This window comes from Erinaceus europaeus, chromosome 18 (genome assembly GCF_950295315.1).
Source record: "Erinaceus europaeus chromosome 18, mEriEur2.1, whole genome shotgun sequence".
NCBI classification, from domain to species: Eukaryota; Metazoa; Chordata; class Mammalia; order Eulipotyphla; family Erinaceidae; genus Erinaceus; species Erinaceus europaeus.
This window is the reverse complement of record NC_080179.1, coordinates 28404776-28420406: the sequence shown is the minus strand read 5'-3', so window position 1 is coordinate 28420406 and position 15631 is coordinate 28404776.

Below are 15631 nucleotides of genomic sequence, written 5' to 3'. Positions count from 1 at the left end.
AAAAAGAGTTAGCATATAAAGCCAAACAGATTGTTGACTAATAATGAACCTAAAGCTTGGAATATTGCAGATGAAGATGTCTTTTAAGCACAAGCTATTAATTTGGGTAATTTAGAGCTCTCTTCTACTCCCTATCTCTCTGTCTCTTCTTATCTTTTTTGGAAATTCTCTGTTCTGGGTTGACTTTCAGATAGACAGAGAGAGAGACAAACAGAGGAGAGAGATAAAGACAAACAGAGGAGAGAGATAAAGACATCATAGTACTAAAGATCCCTCCAATACAATGAGGGACAGGAGTAAACCTGAGTCATCATCAGGACAAAATATTTCCATGCTATAGTACATAAATATTAAGTACTCATCCATTTATTTATCTATTTTTAAAACATGCTATATCAGGTTTAAAGTACATCCCAAAGGATACCTTAACTTGTTATTATACTGAAGTATTTACTATTGCAGCATATGTAATGACAATATTTGTTTACATTTCTCATTACATTTTCAGCCAAGAAAATCTCTGAGGATAATGTTTCATTTACAAGAGTGTCTTGGCAAAAGACAACATAATGTCATCACATATTACCAACAATTCTATGACAATGATGTAGTAGTTTTAAAATGACTTCCAAATAAAAACCTAATTATAGGTAGCTATAAAAAATTAAAGATACAATAATGGCACTAAAATTAAATTAAGTAAAAATCACTCAGTACATAGAGATGTGAATAAAAATGAAGATACTGAAACTAAATACCTGGCATAGTGTCCATTATGTTCTCTTGTCCCATTGTTAAAGACTAATTGCTCCTTATTCAGAGCTCACAATGCTGGATACAAATGAGCCACATGGCAATACTGAATAGTCAGAGCTGATATGATGTTTAGAGGAAAGTGGTGCTTTATAATAAAAAGTCATTTCCACTTTTTCTTTTCTAGTGATTTGGGAAGGTTATGCATTGAGCTGGAGAATAGAATTATGCTAGTGAGGAGGACAGGGACTGCCTCATCATATTCATTTTTCAATTAAACATGCATAAAATGTAGTCAGTGGACTACAGGTATCTAAATTGTAATACTCCTGTTTGTAGTTTAAGATCATATTTTCAATTGAATGTATTAATAGCTCTGTATCTGGTGCCTTATATTCCTAACATTTTAACATAATGAATCATTTGAAAACTTTTTATAATTTAATCAAGGAGAGTTAGGGATAGATTATAGATAGTACTGGGGTGCTGAGAGAAAATTTCCCACCCCACTGGATTCTTCTCAGTCTAGAAGAATAAACCAAACACTGTTAGGCAGTTCCCACTTGCAGGAGAGACACCATGATCCTGTAAATTGTTTGCTCAGGGTAATGCTTATTATCACTTGTGCTCTGGATGTCTAGGCCCTAAAAGTTTCCCAAAAGTTGAAAATTCAGCTGCACATTTATGGTAATCTGGGATAGTATTTTTCTTGTTAACAAAAAAAAGTCTCTGGACTTCTGGGAGGCAAAGTCATGGATTAACAGGAATGGGATCATCTATCCTCCTAAAACATCAAATAAATACAACAAGAGACCCAACTGAAACTATAATCAACAGCTGAGAGTTCTGCAGCCTCAGGTGGGTGCTTAGGTGCAGTTGGGGCAAAAAAAGGCACAGGTGAGGAACAACAAGTCAGGCATAACACTGAGTTGCACCAATTTGCCAATTTCACTTAGGCATAGCAAGCAGTGAAGGTTATTCCCATTACTGGAAGAAAAGAGAAAGGGGCTTAAAACATCTCAGTCTTTGACTCAAGGGGCATTTAGCATTCTGAATTTAATGCAAAGACATAAAATATAAGAGAGCATTTGTGACTGCAAGACCATGCAAAGCAACCACCCCACACGCCATCACACCTGCCAGAGACCATACAAATATTAAAAGCCTAGAGATAACAATAGCACCCCCAGTGGGCCATCAATAACCAGCACCGAGTAACAGCAGCTGCATCACTCCACTCTCCTTGGTCAGAAACAATTAAATCCAGGCAAATGTAATTAGTGGATTGAATGCTACTGAGAGAGGAGCCTCAAAAACACACAATATACAATGGTTAAACCAAGAAGAAATATTGAAGAAGTAAACCAGAAAAAAAGCCCAGATATGCCCCCGCCCCCAGCTAAAAAAAATGGTTTGAATACAAGATACAAACACAAATTGAGTTATTAATCACAGGACTGAGGAAAGAGTTTGAAGGAAATGTCATCAGAAATTGGGAAACACGTAATGAGACTCCAAAAGGTAACACTATCTGGAAGTAATTGGAGAGCTAAAAGTTGAAATAGCTGAGCTAAGAGCACAACTATCTGAACAAGCTAATACAGTATCAGAATAGGGTAACAAAATAGATGAGCTACAGAAAACAAAAGAGGGGAGAGAGAATAGAATAAATGAAGCAGAAAACAGAAATAGCAAGATTGAGGACAAATTAGAGGAAACTAAGAAAGAAGTAAGAGATCTCAAAAAGAGACTAAGAGATACTGAAAACAACAACAGAGACATGGGGTTACTACAAAAGAAGTAACATGCATTACTGCCTTGACAGAATAAGAAAGAGAGGGAGGGAAAGAAAGCCTTCTATAGGACATAATGGCTGCAAATGTCCCCACTCTAGACAACATAAAAGACATAAAGCTTCAAGAAGCATAGATGAAGGCAAGGCTATGGAGCAGCAGCAGCTGTGTTTCTCTCCTCTCCTCTCCCAAGTCAACTAGGAATACCAGGAGATCACCTGGGACCTCAACAAGACAGGACTAGAACAACTTCAGGAACTCACCAAATACCAGTGAGAGCAAACACCTGTGGTTCATGGACAGAGAGGAACCTAAGGAGAGATTGAGCAGCTGGTAAAAATACAGCAGTTTGCCAGTAGAGGCACAACTTCCAGTCTGTTTTACCAGCAAAAAGACTACTGAAGGGAGGAGAGGACTCCCCTAAGACTTAACAAATGCAACTGTGAGTCTCCATTGCTACTGCCTTCAGAGGCTGGAACAGCAGGAGGGAGGCCCTGTGCTGACATCTGGGGACAGAGAACTAACCAGGAAACTCAGGAGAAAAGCTATACCTTGGTGGCCTAGCATTAGGGCTGTATGGAGGGAGCCTTTCTGCATTGTTCTACTTATGATAACATGGTGAAAAATTGCCTCAGGACCTACAGACTATAAACTGTACTTGTTTAGAAATGCATAGGGCTTAGCAGTGCTGCTTGGCTTGGCAGAGAAACTTAATTGAGCCCATAGCTTTGGGTCCTTGGGTGTGGGAGTCTCTTTGCATAACCACTTTGCTATCTCTCCCTCACCCTGCTTTATCTCTTGGTCAGGAATCAATGATTAAGCTAAGAAGCCTACTTATAGTTTATGAGCCCTGAGGATTCCATAGCCTACAGGGAAGAAAAGTAACAAAAGAGGTTTTAACAGCCACTGTGCTCCAACTCAGGGATTGAAATAATATTGAAACAACTGTTAATTTCCACAATTGTGAACTTTTTATAAACCTTTCTTAGACACAAGGCAATCCAAGCAAGAGTGATCAGTAATTTGAAAAGTACTGAAAGAGGGACCTTATAACATACTATATAGAGTGGTTAAACAAACAAGAAGAAATATTGGAGAAATGAACTAAGACAAAAGTCCAGCTAAAAGACTGCCAAAGATGGAAGCACAAAACAGTGAGGCCAATATCCAAACACTAGTTAAGGAACTATTCACAGGAGTGAGTAAAGAGTTTTAAAGAATTGTCATCAGAAATGCAGAAACAACAAATGAGATGATGAAATAAACACTAGTTATCTCAAGGTTATTAGAGAGTGAAAGCTGAAATAGCTGAGCTAAGAACACAACTATCTGAACAAGCTAATACAATATCAGAATAGGGTAACAAAATAGCTGAGCTACAGAAAGCAACAGAGGTGAGAGAGAATAGAATAAATGAGGCTGAAGACAAAATTAGCAAGATTGGGGATAAATTAGAGAGAATAAAAGAGAAGTAGGAGACCTCAAAAAGAGATTAAGAGATACTGAAAACAACAACAGAGACCTATGGGAGGACTTCTAAAGAAATAATATATGCAGAGTTAGGAAGATGGCGGACTGAGAAGTCGCTGACAGCGAGTGCTCTGATCGCATCGTCGGCAACGGTAGGATTTTCTGCCTTTAGCAGGCCAGTCAATAAGGGGTGACACCAAAGAAGTGATTACAATTTAATTTGGGTTAAGAATTTGAGTAAAGGTGACACGGACTAGCGGGGCTCCAGAATACCCAGGCGGCGCCGGGCAAGGCAAGTGCTCCGGGCATTGTCCTCCGCCAGCCCAGGAAGGCGGCTCCTCCTCCGCCGGTTGCAGAGTGCGGCAGGTAGAGGACGCGGAGAGAGCACTTTAGCTCGGGGGCTTTCTCTTGGGAGTCTCCAGGGTCCACCGCGACCCTGAGGGCGGATCCAAAGACTTCTTGAGAATAGCTCTCATTGGATCAAAAACTTGGAGCTAGTTTTCATTTTTGAGAAATCCTTTAAAAAAGTCTGGGGGGGGGGGTTTCCCGGAAGATGGTGGACTGAGAAGCGGCTAGCCTTGGAGCTCCGGACACATCTCGTGTAAATAGGATTCTCTGCCTTTAGCAGGCCAGCCAATAAGGGGCCATAGCGACGACACCAAGGAGGTGTCTATAACTTAATTTGGGTTAAGAATTAGAGTAGGGGAAAAAAATTCTTTTTTCTTCCTTTTAATTTTCAAGCATACATCCTTCCCGCCGCCCGCCCCCCCCCCCCATAAGCAGTGCCTGGGACCAGCTACTAGCAGGATACCCCATACCACCAAACAGGGTGTTTTTTTTTTTTTTTAAATTCACTGATACACATTTGGGAAGTTCCTCGCACTGCTCTTTAATTATAACTTTTCTTCTTATCTTCTCCCTTTTCTCTCTCTTATCTCTATCTCTTTTTTTTTTTAATCTTGTCATACACTTCTTTCTTCTTTGCCTTTCTGAATTTGTGAATTACTTTGGGGAAGAAATCTGACCCAGAGTGGACTCTCTATGTGTGTATCTCTGCTCTAGTTCCCTTTACACTCTTGTTACCCCTAGAATATACACTGGATAGTAGATTTGCATAACTGTCTATTCTTGCTATCCTCTCTTTCTTTTCTCTTTCTTCACTGGGATTTGGATACTATTTTTTCATGGACTGGAGAAATTGTTTGGCTAACTGGTAACGATTAAACTCCTTCAATACTTACTTCAGTTGCTACTGTAATTCCGGAGGTTGGTGAGTGCAATTGTCATAAAGGTATTTAGTACAGTGTTACTTGTGCTCAAAACACAACAACTGAGGAACAACAGAGCATAAAAAAAAGAGAGAAACACATAAATAAAAAAAATGGGTAGATTAAAAACAAATAAAACTGCTACCCCAATGAATGAAGACAAGAGCCCAGAAGAAACCACAAATCAGTCAGAAGTAACCATAGATAAGAAAAGTATGCAAGCAATAATAAACTTATTAATCACAGAAATGAAAACAACATTGGAGGAAAGGAATGGCAGTATTAGGGAAACAACAGTTGAGACCCCCAAGGAAAATACTGATTATCTTAAGACAATTAGAGAACTGAAAGCTGAAATAGCTGTAATGAATAAAGAAGCTGAGGCAAGGGAAAGCAGACTAACAGAAGCAGAAAACAAAATTAGTCAGACAGAGGATGAGTTAGAGAAAACTAAGAAAGAGGTGAAAGAGCTTAAAAAGAGATTGAGAGACACTGAAAACAACAACAGAGACATATGGGATGATCTCAAAAGAAGTAACATAGGTATAATAGGCCGGCCAGAGTAAGAAAGAGAGGAAGGGGAAGCAAACATTCTAGAGGAAATAATACAAGAAAACTTCCCAGACCTGAATAACAGAAAGGATATCAAGGTTCAAGAGGCTCAGAGAGTACCAAACAGAATCAACCCAGACCTGAAGACACCAAGACACATCATAATCACAATGAGAAGAAGTAAGGATAAAGAAAGGATCCTAAAGGCTGCAAGAGAGAAACAAAAAGTCACATACAGGGGAAAACCCATAAGACTTTCTGCAGATTTCTCAACTCAAACTCTAAAAGCCAGAAGGGAGTGGCAAGATATCTATCGAGCCCTGAATGAAAAAGGGTTTCAACCAAGGATAATATATCCTGCTAGACTTTCATTCAAGCTAGGTGGAGGGATCAAAACCTTCTTAGACAACAACAGTTAAAGGAGGCAACTATCACCAAGCCGGCCTGAAAGAGGTACTAAAAGACCTCTTATAAACAAGAACATCACTATAATACTTGCAATATATCAGAGTAAACAAATTGTTTTTTAGAACAATGGCACTACAATACATTAAATCCATAATATCAATAAATGTCAATGGCTTAAACTCACCCATCAAAAGGCACAGGGTGGGGGGATGGATCAGAAAACATAACCCAACCATATGCTGCTTGCAAGAATCCCATCTGTCACAACAAGATAAACACAGACTTAAAGTGAAAGGATGGAAAACTATCATACAGGCTAACGGTCCACAAAAAAGGGCAGGAACAGCCATTCTCATCTCAGACACGATAGATTTTAAATTAAATAAAGTAATAAAAGATAGGCAAGGACATTACATAATGATTAGAGGATCAATCAGCCAAGAAGACTTAACAATTATTAACATTTATGCACCCAACGAGGGACCATCTAAATACATTAAGCATCTACTGAAAGAATTTCAAAAATACATCAATAGTAATACAATAATAGTGGGAGACTTCAATACCCCACTCTCACACTTAGACAGATCAACAAAGCAGAGAACCAATAAAGATACAAGAGAATTGAATGAAGAGATTGACACACTAGACCTCTTGGACATTTTCAGACTCCTCCACCACAAAAAATTGGAATACACCTTCTTTTCAAATCCACATAACACATACTCAAGGATAGACCACATGTTAGGCCACAAACACAGCATCAATAAATTCAAGAGCATTGAAATCATCCCAAGTATCTTCTCAGACCACAGTGGAGTAAAACTAACTTTTAACAACAAACAGAAAATTATTAAAAGATATAGAATTTGGAAACTAAACAAATGCTCCTTAAGAACCATTGGATCAGAGACTCACTCAAACAGAAATTCAAAAGTTCCTGGAAACTAATGAAAATGAAGACACAACCTATCAAAATATTTGGGACACAGCGAAAGCAGTACTGAGAGGGAAACTTATAGCCATACAATCACATATTAAACACCAAGAAGAAGCCCAAATGAACGACCTTACTACACTCCTCAAAGACTTAGAGGAAGAGGAACAAAGGAACCCTAAAGCAACCAGAAGGACAGAAATCACTAAAGTTAGAGCAGAAATAAACAACATCGAAAATAAAAGAACCATACAAAAGATCAATGAAGCCAAATGTTGGTTCTTTGAAAGATTAAACAAAATTGACAAACCCCTAGCCAGACTCACCAAACAAAAAAGAGAGAAGACTCAAATTAATAGAATTGTAAACAATGCAGGAGATATCACAACTGACACCACAGAAATCCAGAGAATCCTGCGAAACTTCTATAAAGAACTATATGCCACCAAGCTAGAGAATCTGGAAGAAATGGAATAATTCCTAGAAGCATGTGCCCTTCCAAAACTGAACCAAGAAGAACTACAAAATCTAAATGCACCAATCACAGACGAAGAAATTGAAACCGTTGTTAAGAATCTCCTCAACAACAAAAGTCCTGGACCAGATGGCTTCACAAACGAATTCTACAAAACTTTCAGGAAACAGTTAATACCCATACTTCTTAAGCTATTCCATAAGATTGAAGAAACAGGAATACTCCCTTCCACCTTTTATGAAGCCAACATCACCCTGATACCAAAAGCTGATAGGGATAGAACAATAAAGGAAATCTACAGACCAATATCTCTGATGAACATAGATGCCAAAATATTAAACAAGATCTTGGCCAACCGGATACAGAAACACAACAAAAAGATTTTTCATCATGACCAAGTGGGATTCATCTCAGGAATGCAAGGCTGGTTCAACATCCGTATGTCAATCAATGTCATTCATCACATCAAGAAAAGCAAAGGCAAAAAACCACATGATTATCTCAATAGATGCAGAGAAAGCCTTTGACAAAATCCAACACCCATTCATGCTCAAAACTCTACAAAATATGGGAATAGATGGGAAATTCCTCAAGATAGTGGAGTCTATATATAGCAAACCTACAGCCAACATCATACTCAATGGACAGAAGCTGAAAGCATTCCCCCTCAGATTGGGGACTAGACAGGGCTGTCCACTGTCACCGTTACTCTTCAACATAGTATTGGAAGTTCTTGCCATAGCAATCAGGGAAGAGAAAGAAATCAAAGGGATACAGATTGGAAGGGAAGAAGTCAAGCTCTCACTATTTGCAGATGATATGATAGTATACATAGAAAGACCTAAAGAATCCAGTAGAAAATAACTGGAAGTTGTTAGGCAATATAGCAAGGTATCAGGCTACAAAATCAATGTACAAAAATCAGTGGCATTTCTTTATGCAAACAATAAATCTGAAGAAGAAGACATCCAGACATCACTCCCATTTACTGTTTCAGTAAAATCAATCAAATACCTAGGAATAAAGTTGACCAAAGAAGTGAAAGACTTGTATACTGAAAACTATGAGTCACTACTCAAGGAGATAGAAACTGATACCAAGAAATGGAAACATATCCCATGCTCATGGATTGGAAGAATAAATATCATCAAAATGAATATTCTGCCCAGAGCCATATACAAATTTAATGCAATACCCATCAAAGTTCCACCAGGCTTCTTTAAGAGAATAGAACAAACACTACAATCATTTATCTGGAACCTGAAAACACCTAGAATCACCAAAACCATCTTAAGGAAAAGAAACAGAAATGGAGGCATCACACTCCCAGACCTTAAACTATAGAATAAAGCCATCATCATCAATACAGCATGGTACTGGAAAAAAAATAGGCACACAGACGAGTGGAACAGAATTGAAAGCCCAAGTAAATCCCAACACCTATGGGCATCTAATCTTTGATAAGGGGCCCCAAAAGATTAAATGGAAAAAGGAGGCTCTCTTCAATAAATGGTGCTGGGAAAACTGGGTTGAAACATGCAGAAGAATGAAATTGAACCACTTTATCTCACCAGAAACAAAAATCAACTCCAAATGGATCAAAGACCTAGATATCAGACCAGAAACAATCAAATACTTAGAGGAAAATATTGGTAAAACACTTTCCCACATACACCTCAAGGACATCTTTGATGAATCAAACCCAATTGCAAGGAAGACCAAAGCAGAAACAAACCAATGGGACTACATCAAATTGAAAAGCTTCTGCACATCCAAAGAAACTATTAAACAAACATAGAGACCCCTCACAGAATGGGAGATGATCTGCACATGCCAGACATCAGACAAGAAACTAATCACGAAAATATATAAAGAGCTCAGCAAACTTAGCCGCAAAAAAGCAAATGACCCCATCCAAAAATGGGCAGAGGAAATGAACAAAACATTCACCACAGAGGAGATCCAAAAGGCTAAAAAACATATGAAAAACTGCTCTAGGTCACTGATTGTCAGAGAAATGCAAATTAAGACAACACTAAGATACCACCTCACTGCTGTAAGAATGGCATACATCAAAAAGGACAGCAGCAACAAATGCTGGAGAGGATGTGGGGACAGAGGAACCCTTTTACATTGCTGGTGGGAATGTAAATTGGTACAGCCTCTGTGGAGAGCAGTCTGGAAAACTCTCACAAGACTAGACATGGACCTTCCATATGACCCAATAATTCCTCTCCTGGGGTTATACCCCAAGGACTCCATAACACCCAACCCAAAAGAGGTGTGTACTCCTATGTTCATAGCAGCACAATTCATAATAGCTAAAACCTGGAAGCAACCCAGGTGCCCAACAACAGATGAGTGGCTGAGAAAGCTGTGGTATATATACACAATGGAATACTATGCAGCTATCAAGAACAATGAACCCACCTCTGACCCATCTTGGACAGAGCTAGAAGGAATTATGTTAAGTGAACTGAGTCAGAAAGATAAAGATGAGTATGGGATGATCCCACTCATCATCAGAAGCTGATTAAGAAGATCTGAAAGGGAAACTAAAAGCAGGACCTGATCAAATTGTAAGTAGGGCACCAAAGTAAAAACCCAGTGGTGAGGGATAGACATGTAGTCCTGGGCCAATGGGGGGTGGGAGTGGGCGGGAGAGATGGGTCACAGTCCTTTGGTGGTGGGAATGGTGTTTATGTACACTCCTAGCAAAATGTAGACATATAAATCAGTAGTTAATTAATATGAGAGGGGGAAATCAATTGTATGTCTCAAAGTTTCTCAAAAGACAAACTGAATCTTTTTAATATATAGGCTATGTATTTGATATGCGGACTCTCTCAATAGCCTAGACCAAGTAGATTAGAAGCTTCCAATAGTACAGCTATATACAAGATACTGGGTACTGTACAGCAAACCATAACAAAGGGACTTTTCAAAGTTAACCCAATTAACAAATAATGTGATGATAATATTAACTATTGATTGTCTTTTTGAACCCTAAGACAGCAGGAACCTCACATCTTCACTATAGAGCCCCTACTTCCCCCAGTCCTGGAACCCTTGGATAGGGCCCACTTTCCCGTATGCATCTCCCAATCCAAACCAAATAATATTGCATCCGCCAATCACAACCTAACCAAAGCAACGATTGCCACCTCAACATGCTTCACCTCAGACTGTATCCAGAGACTTCACGTGTGGAATGACAACCCTTCAGCTTCATTACTCGGGTGAGACCTTTCCTTTAATAGTACACTCTAATTTCATCTCAGGTAGTTCACTTTCTAACAAAGTCCCATAACCTAGATATACACCAGTTTCTGTGAGAGAGAGCTAATGTGCACACGTATCCATAAACTACTGCAAAATATATACCTGAAAGCAGGATTACAGTAGAGTTTGCAGTGAGTATCTCCCTAACACTTCCTCTCCACTATTCCAAGCTTGGGATCCATGATTGCTCAACAAATTGTTTGGCTTTGTATGTTAACTCTCTTTTCAATCACCAGGTTCCAGATGCCACCAGGATGCTGGCTAGGCTTCCCTGGATTGAAGACCCCACCAATGTGTCCTGGAGCTCAGCTTCCCCAGAGACACACCCTACTATGGAAAGAGAGAGGCAGACTGGGGGTATGGACCGACCAGTCAACGCCCATGTTCAGCGGGGAAGCAGTTACAGAAGCCAGACCTTCTACCTTCTGCAACCCTCAACGACCCTGGGTCCATGCTCCCAGAGGGATAGAGAATGGGAAAGCTACCATGGGAGGGGGTGGGTTATGGGGATTGGGTGGTGGGAAATGTGTGGAGTTGTACCCCTCCTACCTTATGCTTTTGTTCACTAAACCTTTCTTAAATAAAAAATTTAAAATAAATAATATATGCATTATTGGCTTACCAGAGGAAGAAGGAGAGGTAGGGGAAGAAAGTATTCTTCAGGACATAATAGCTGAGAACTTCTCTAGTTTAGACAACAAAGATATAAAAGTTCAAGAAGCCCAGAGGGTCCCAATCAGAATTAACCCAGACTTAAAGACACCAAGACACATCACATTTAGAATGGAAAGGAATAAAAATACAGGATCCTGAAGGCTGAAAGAGAAAAACAAAGAGTCACCTACAGAGAAAAATCCATAAGATTAGCAGCAGACTTCACACAAACACTACAGGCCTGAAGAGAATGGAAAGCTATCTATTGAGTGCTCAATATGAAAGGAAAGGATTTCATCCAACACTACTGTATCCTGCTAGACTGTCATTCAGACTAGATGGAGCATAAAAACCTTCTCAGATAAGCAACAATTGAAAGAATCAACTATCACAAAGCTTGCCCTAAAAGATGTTAGTTCTGAAAGCTCACCAAAAACAGTCAGACTACCATAAATATGCCATACATCAGAACACTCTAAAAATCTGTAAGAAAGACATGAAAATATCTTCAACTTTAGATATCAGTAAAAGTGAATACACTGAATTCACATTAAAAAGTCACAGAGTAGAAAGATGGATTAGAAAACACAACCCAACAACCCTATATATATGTTGTCTACAGGAAACTGACCTAACTCAAGAAGGCAAACACAGACTCAAATTGAATGGATCAAAAACTATCATACAAGCCAATGGCCACAAAAATGTAGGAATAGCTATTCTCATATCTGACAGTATAGACATTAAAATAAATAAAATTCAGAAAGATAGGGGTGGACATTACTGAATGCTCAGAGGATCAGTCAATCAAGAAGACTTAACAATTATTAACATCTGTGCACCCAGTGAGAAGCCATCTAAATATATCAAACACCTACTGAAAGAGATACAGCAATATATTAACAGCAACACAGTTATAGTAAGGGACTTCAATACCACACTCTTTTAACTTGACAGATCATCCAGGCATAAAACCAATAAAGAAATGAGGGAGCTAAATGAGAAGATAGATAAACTAGAATTATTGGACATTTTCAGAGTTATTCATCCCAGGAAACTGGAATACACATTGTACTCCACTCCACATGGGTCATTCTCAAAGTTAGACCATATGTTAGGCCACAAGGACAGCAACAGTGAATTCAAGACATTAAAATCATCCCAGGCATCTTATCAGACCAGAGTGGAATTAAATTAACCCTTAATAATAAACCAAAGATTAGTAATAGTCCCAAAATATGGAAGCTCAACAGTACACTATTTAACAATTACTGGGTCAAAGAGGAAATAAAGGAAGAAATCAAAATGTTTTGAGAGTTCAGTGAAAATGAAGACACAAGCTATCAAAATATTTGGGACATAGCTAAGGCAGTACTGAGAGGGAAGTTCATAGCCATACAAGCACATATTAGGAAACAAGTAAAAGCACAAATAAGCAACCTGATTGCACATCTTAAAGACCTAAAATAAGAAGAACAAACGAACTCTAAAGCAAGTAGAAGTTCAGAACATAACTAAAGTAAGTGCAGATATAAATAACCTTGAAAATAAGAAAACTACCAAAAAAAAAAAACCATAATCGTTGGTTCTTTGAAAAAGTGAACAAAAATGACTAACCATTAGTGAGACTCAAAAAACAAATAAGGAAGAATACCCAAATAAATAAGATTGTAAATGAAAGAGGAGATATCACAACAGACACCACAGAAATTCAACATATCACACCACCAAGCTAGAGAACCTAGAAGAATTGGAAGATTCCCTAGATACCTACAAAACTCCAAAATTAAATAAAAAGGAACTAGATAATATGAACAGTTCCATCACAGCCAATGAAATTGAAACAGTTATCAAAACCTTCCAAAGAAAAATGTAGGGCCAGATAGTTTTACAAATGAATTCTGCATAATTCCTTCTAGCTCTGTCCAAGATGGGTCAGAGAAGGTGGGTTCATTGTTCTTGATAGCTGCATAGTATACCATTGTGTATGTATACCACAGCTTTTTCAGCAGCTCATCTGTTGCTGGGCACCTGGGTTGCTTCTAGGTTTTAGCTATTATGAATTGTGCTGCTATGAACATAGGAGTACACACCTCTTTTTGGTTGGGTGTTATGGAGTCCTTGGCGTATAACCCCAGGAGAGGAATTACTGGATCAGATGGAAGGGCCATGTCTAGCCTTGTGAGAGTTTTCCAGACTGCTCTCCACAGAGGCTGTACCAATTTACATTCCCACCAGCAATGCAAGAGGGTTCCTCTGTCCCTACAGCCTCTCCAGCATTTGTTGCTGCTGTCCTTTTTGATGTATGCCATTCTTACAGGAGTGAGGTGGTATCTTAGTGTTGTCTTAATTTGCATTTCTCTGACAATCAGTGACCTAGAGCAGTTTTTCATGATAAAATTAACTATTGATTGTCTTTTGGAACCCTGAGACAGCAGGAACCTCACATCTCCACTATAGAGCCTCTACTTCCCCCAGTCCTGGAACCCTTGGATAGGGCCCACTTTCCCGTATGCCTGTCCCAATCCATATCAAATAATGTTGCATCTGCTGATCACAACCTAATCAATGCAATGATTGCCACCTCAACATGCTTCACTTCAGACTGTGTCCAGAGACTTCACGTGTGGAATGACAACCCTTCAGCTTCATTACTCGGGTGAGACCTTTCCTTTCATAGTATACTCTAATTCCATCCCAGGTGGTTCACTTTCTAACAAAGTCCCATAACCTAGATGTACACCAGTTTCTGTGAGAGAGAGCTTATGTGCACACGTATCCATAAACTAGTGCAAAATATATACCTGAAAGCAGAAGCACACTAGAGTTTGCAGTGAGTACCCCCCTAACACATCCTCTCCACTATTCCAACCATTGGGTCAGCAATTTGTTTGGCTTTGTATGTTAACTCTCTTTTCAGTCACCAGGTTCCAGATGTCATCAGGATGCCGGCCAGGCTTCCCTGGACTGAAGACCCCACCAGTGTGTCCTGGAGCTCCGCTTCCCCAGAGACTCACCCTACTAGGGAAAGAGAGAGGCAGACTGGGAGTATGGACCGACCAGTCAACGTCCATGTTCAGTGGGGAAGCAATTACAGAAGCCAGACCTTCCACCTTCTGCAACCCTCAATGACCCTGGGTCCATGCTCCCAGAGGGATAGAGAATGGGAAAGCTATCAGGGGAGGGGGTGGGTTATGGAGATTGGGTGGTGGGAATTGTGTGGAGTTGTACCCCTCCTACCCTATGGTTTTGTTTATTTATCCTTTCTTAAATAAAAAAAATGAATTCTACAAATCTTAATGGAAGAGTTAATACCTCTACTTTTAAAAGTCTTCGAGAAGATTGAAGACACAGTAATACTCCCTTCCAGCTTCTATGGAGCCAACATCACTCTGATACCCAAAGTAGACAAGGACACTACCAAATAAGAAAACTACAGACCAATATCTCTGATGAACATAGATGCTAAAATATTAAACAAAATTCTAGCCATCTGGATACAGCAGTGTATTAAAAAGATTGTTTATCATGACCAAGTGGGGTTTATCCCAGGGATGCAAGTTTGGTTTAATGTACATAAATCAATCAACGTCTATGTGATCCACCACATAAAATAAAATAAAAGCAAGATCAGGAATATTCCTCAAGATAGTGGAGTCTGTATATATCAAAATTACAGCCAACATTATACTCAATGGTGAAAAGCTGGAAGCATTTTGTTTCAGATCAGGTAGTAGACAGGCTGCCCACTATCACCATTATTATTCATCATCCTGTTGGAAGTTCTTGCCATAGCAATCAATCAGACAGGAGCAAGGAATTAAAGGGATACAGATTGAAAGAGAAGTCAGACTCTCCCTATTTGCAGATGGCATGACAGTATACATAGAATAACCTAAGGAATCCAGCAAGAAGCTTTTGGAAATCATCACGCAATTCAGTAAGGTGTCTGGATACAAAATTAACACACAATTCAGTGACATTCCTCTGTGCAAACACTAAGAAGAAGATGAAATCCAGAAATCAATACCTTTTACTA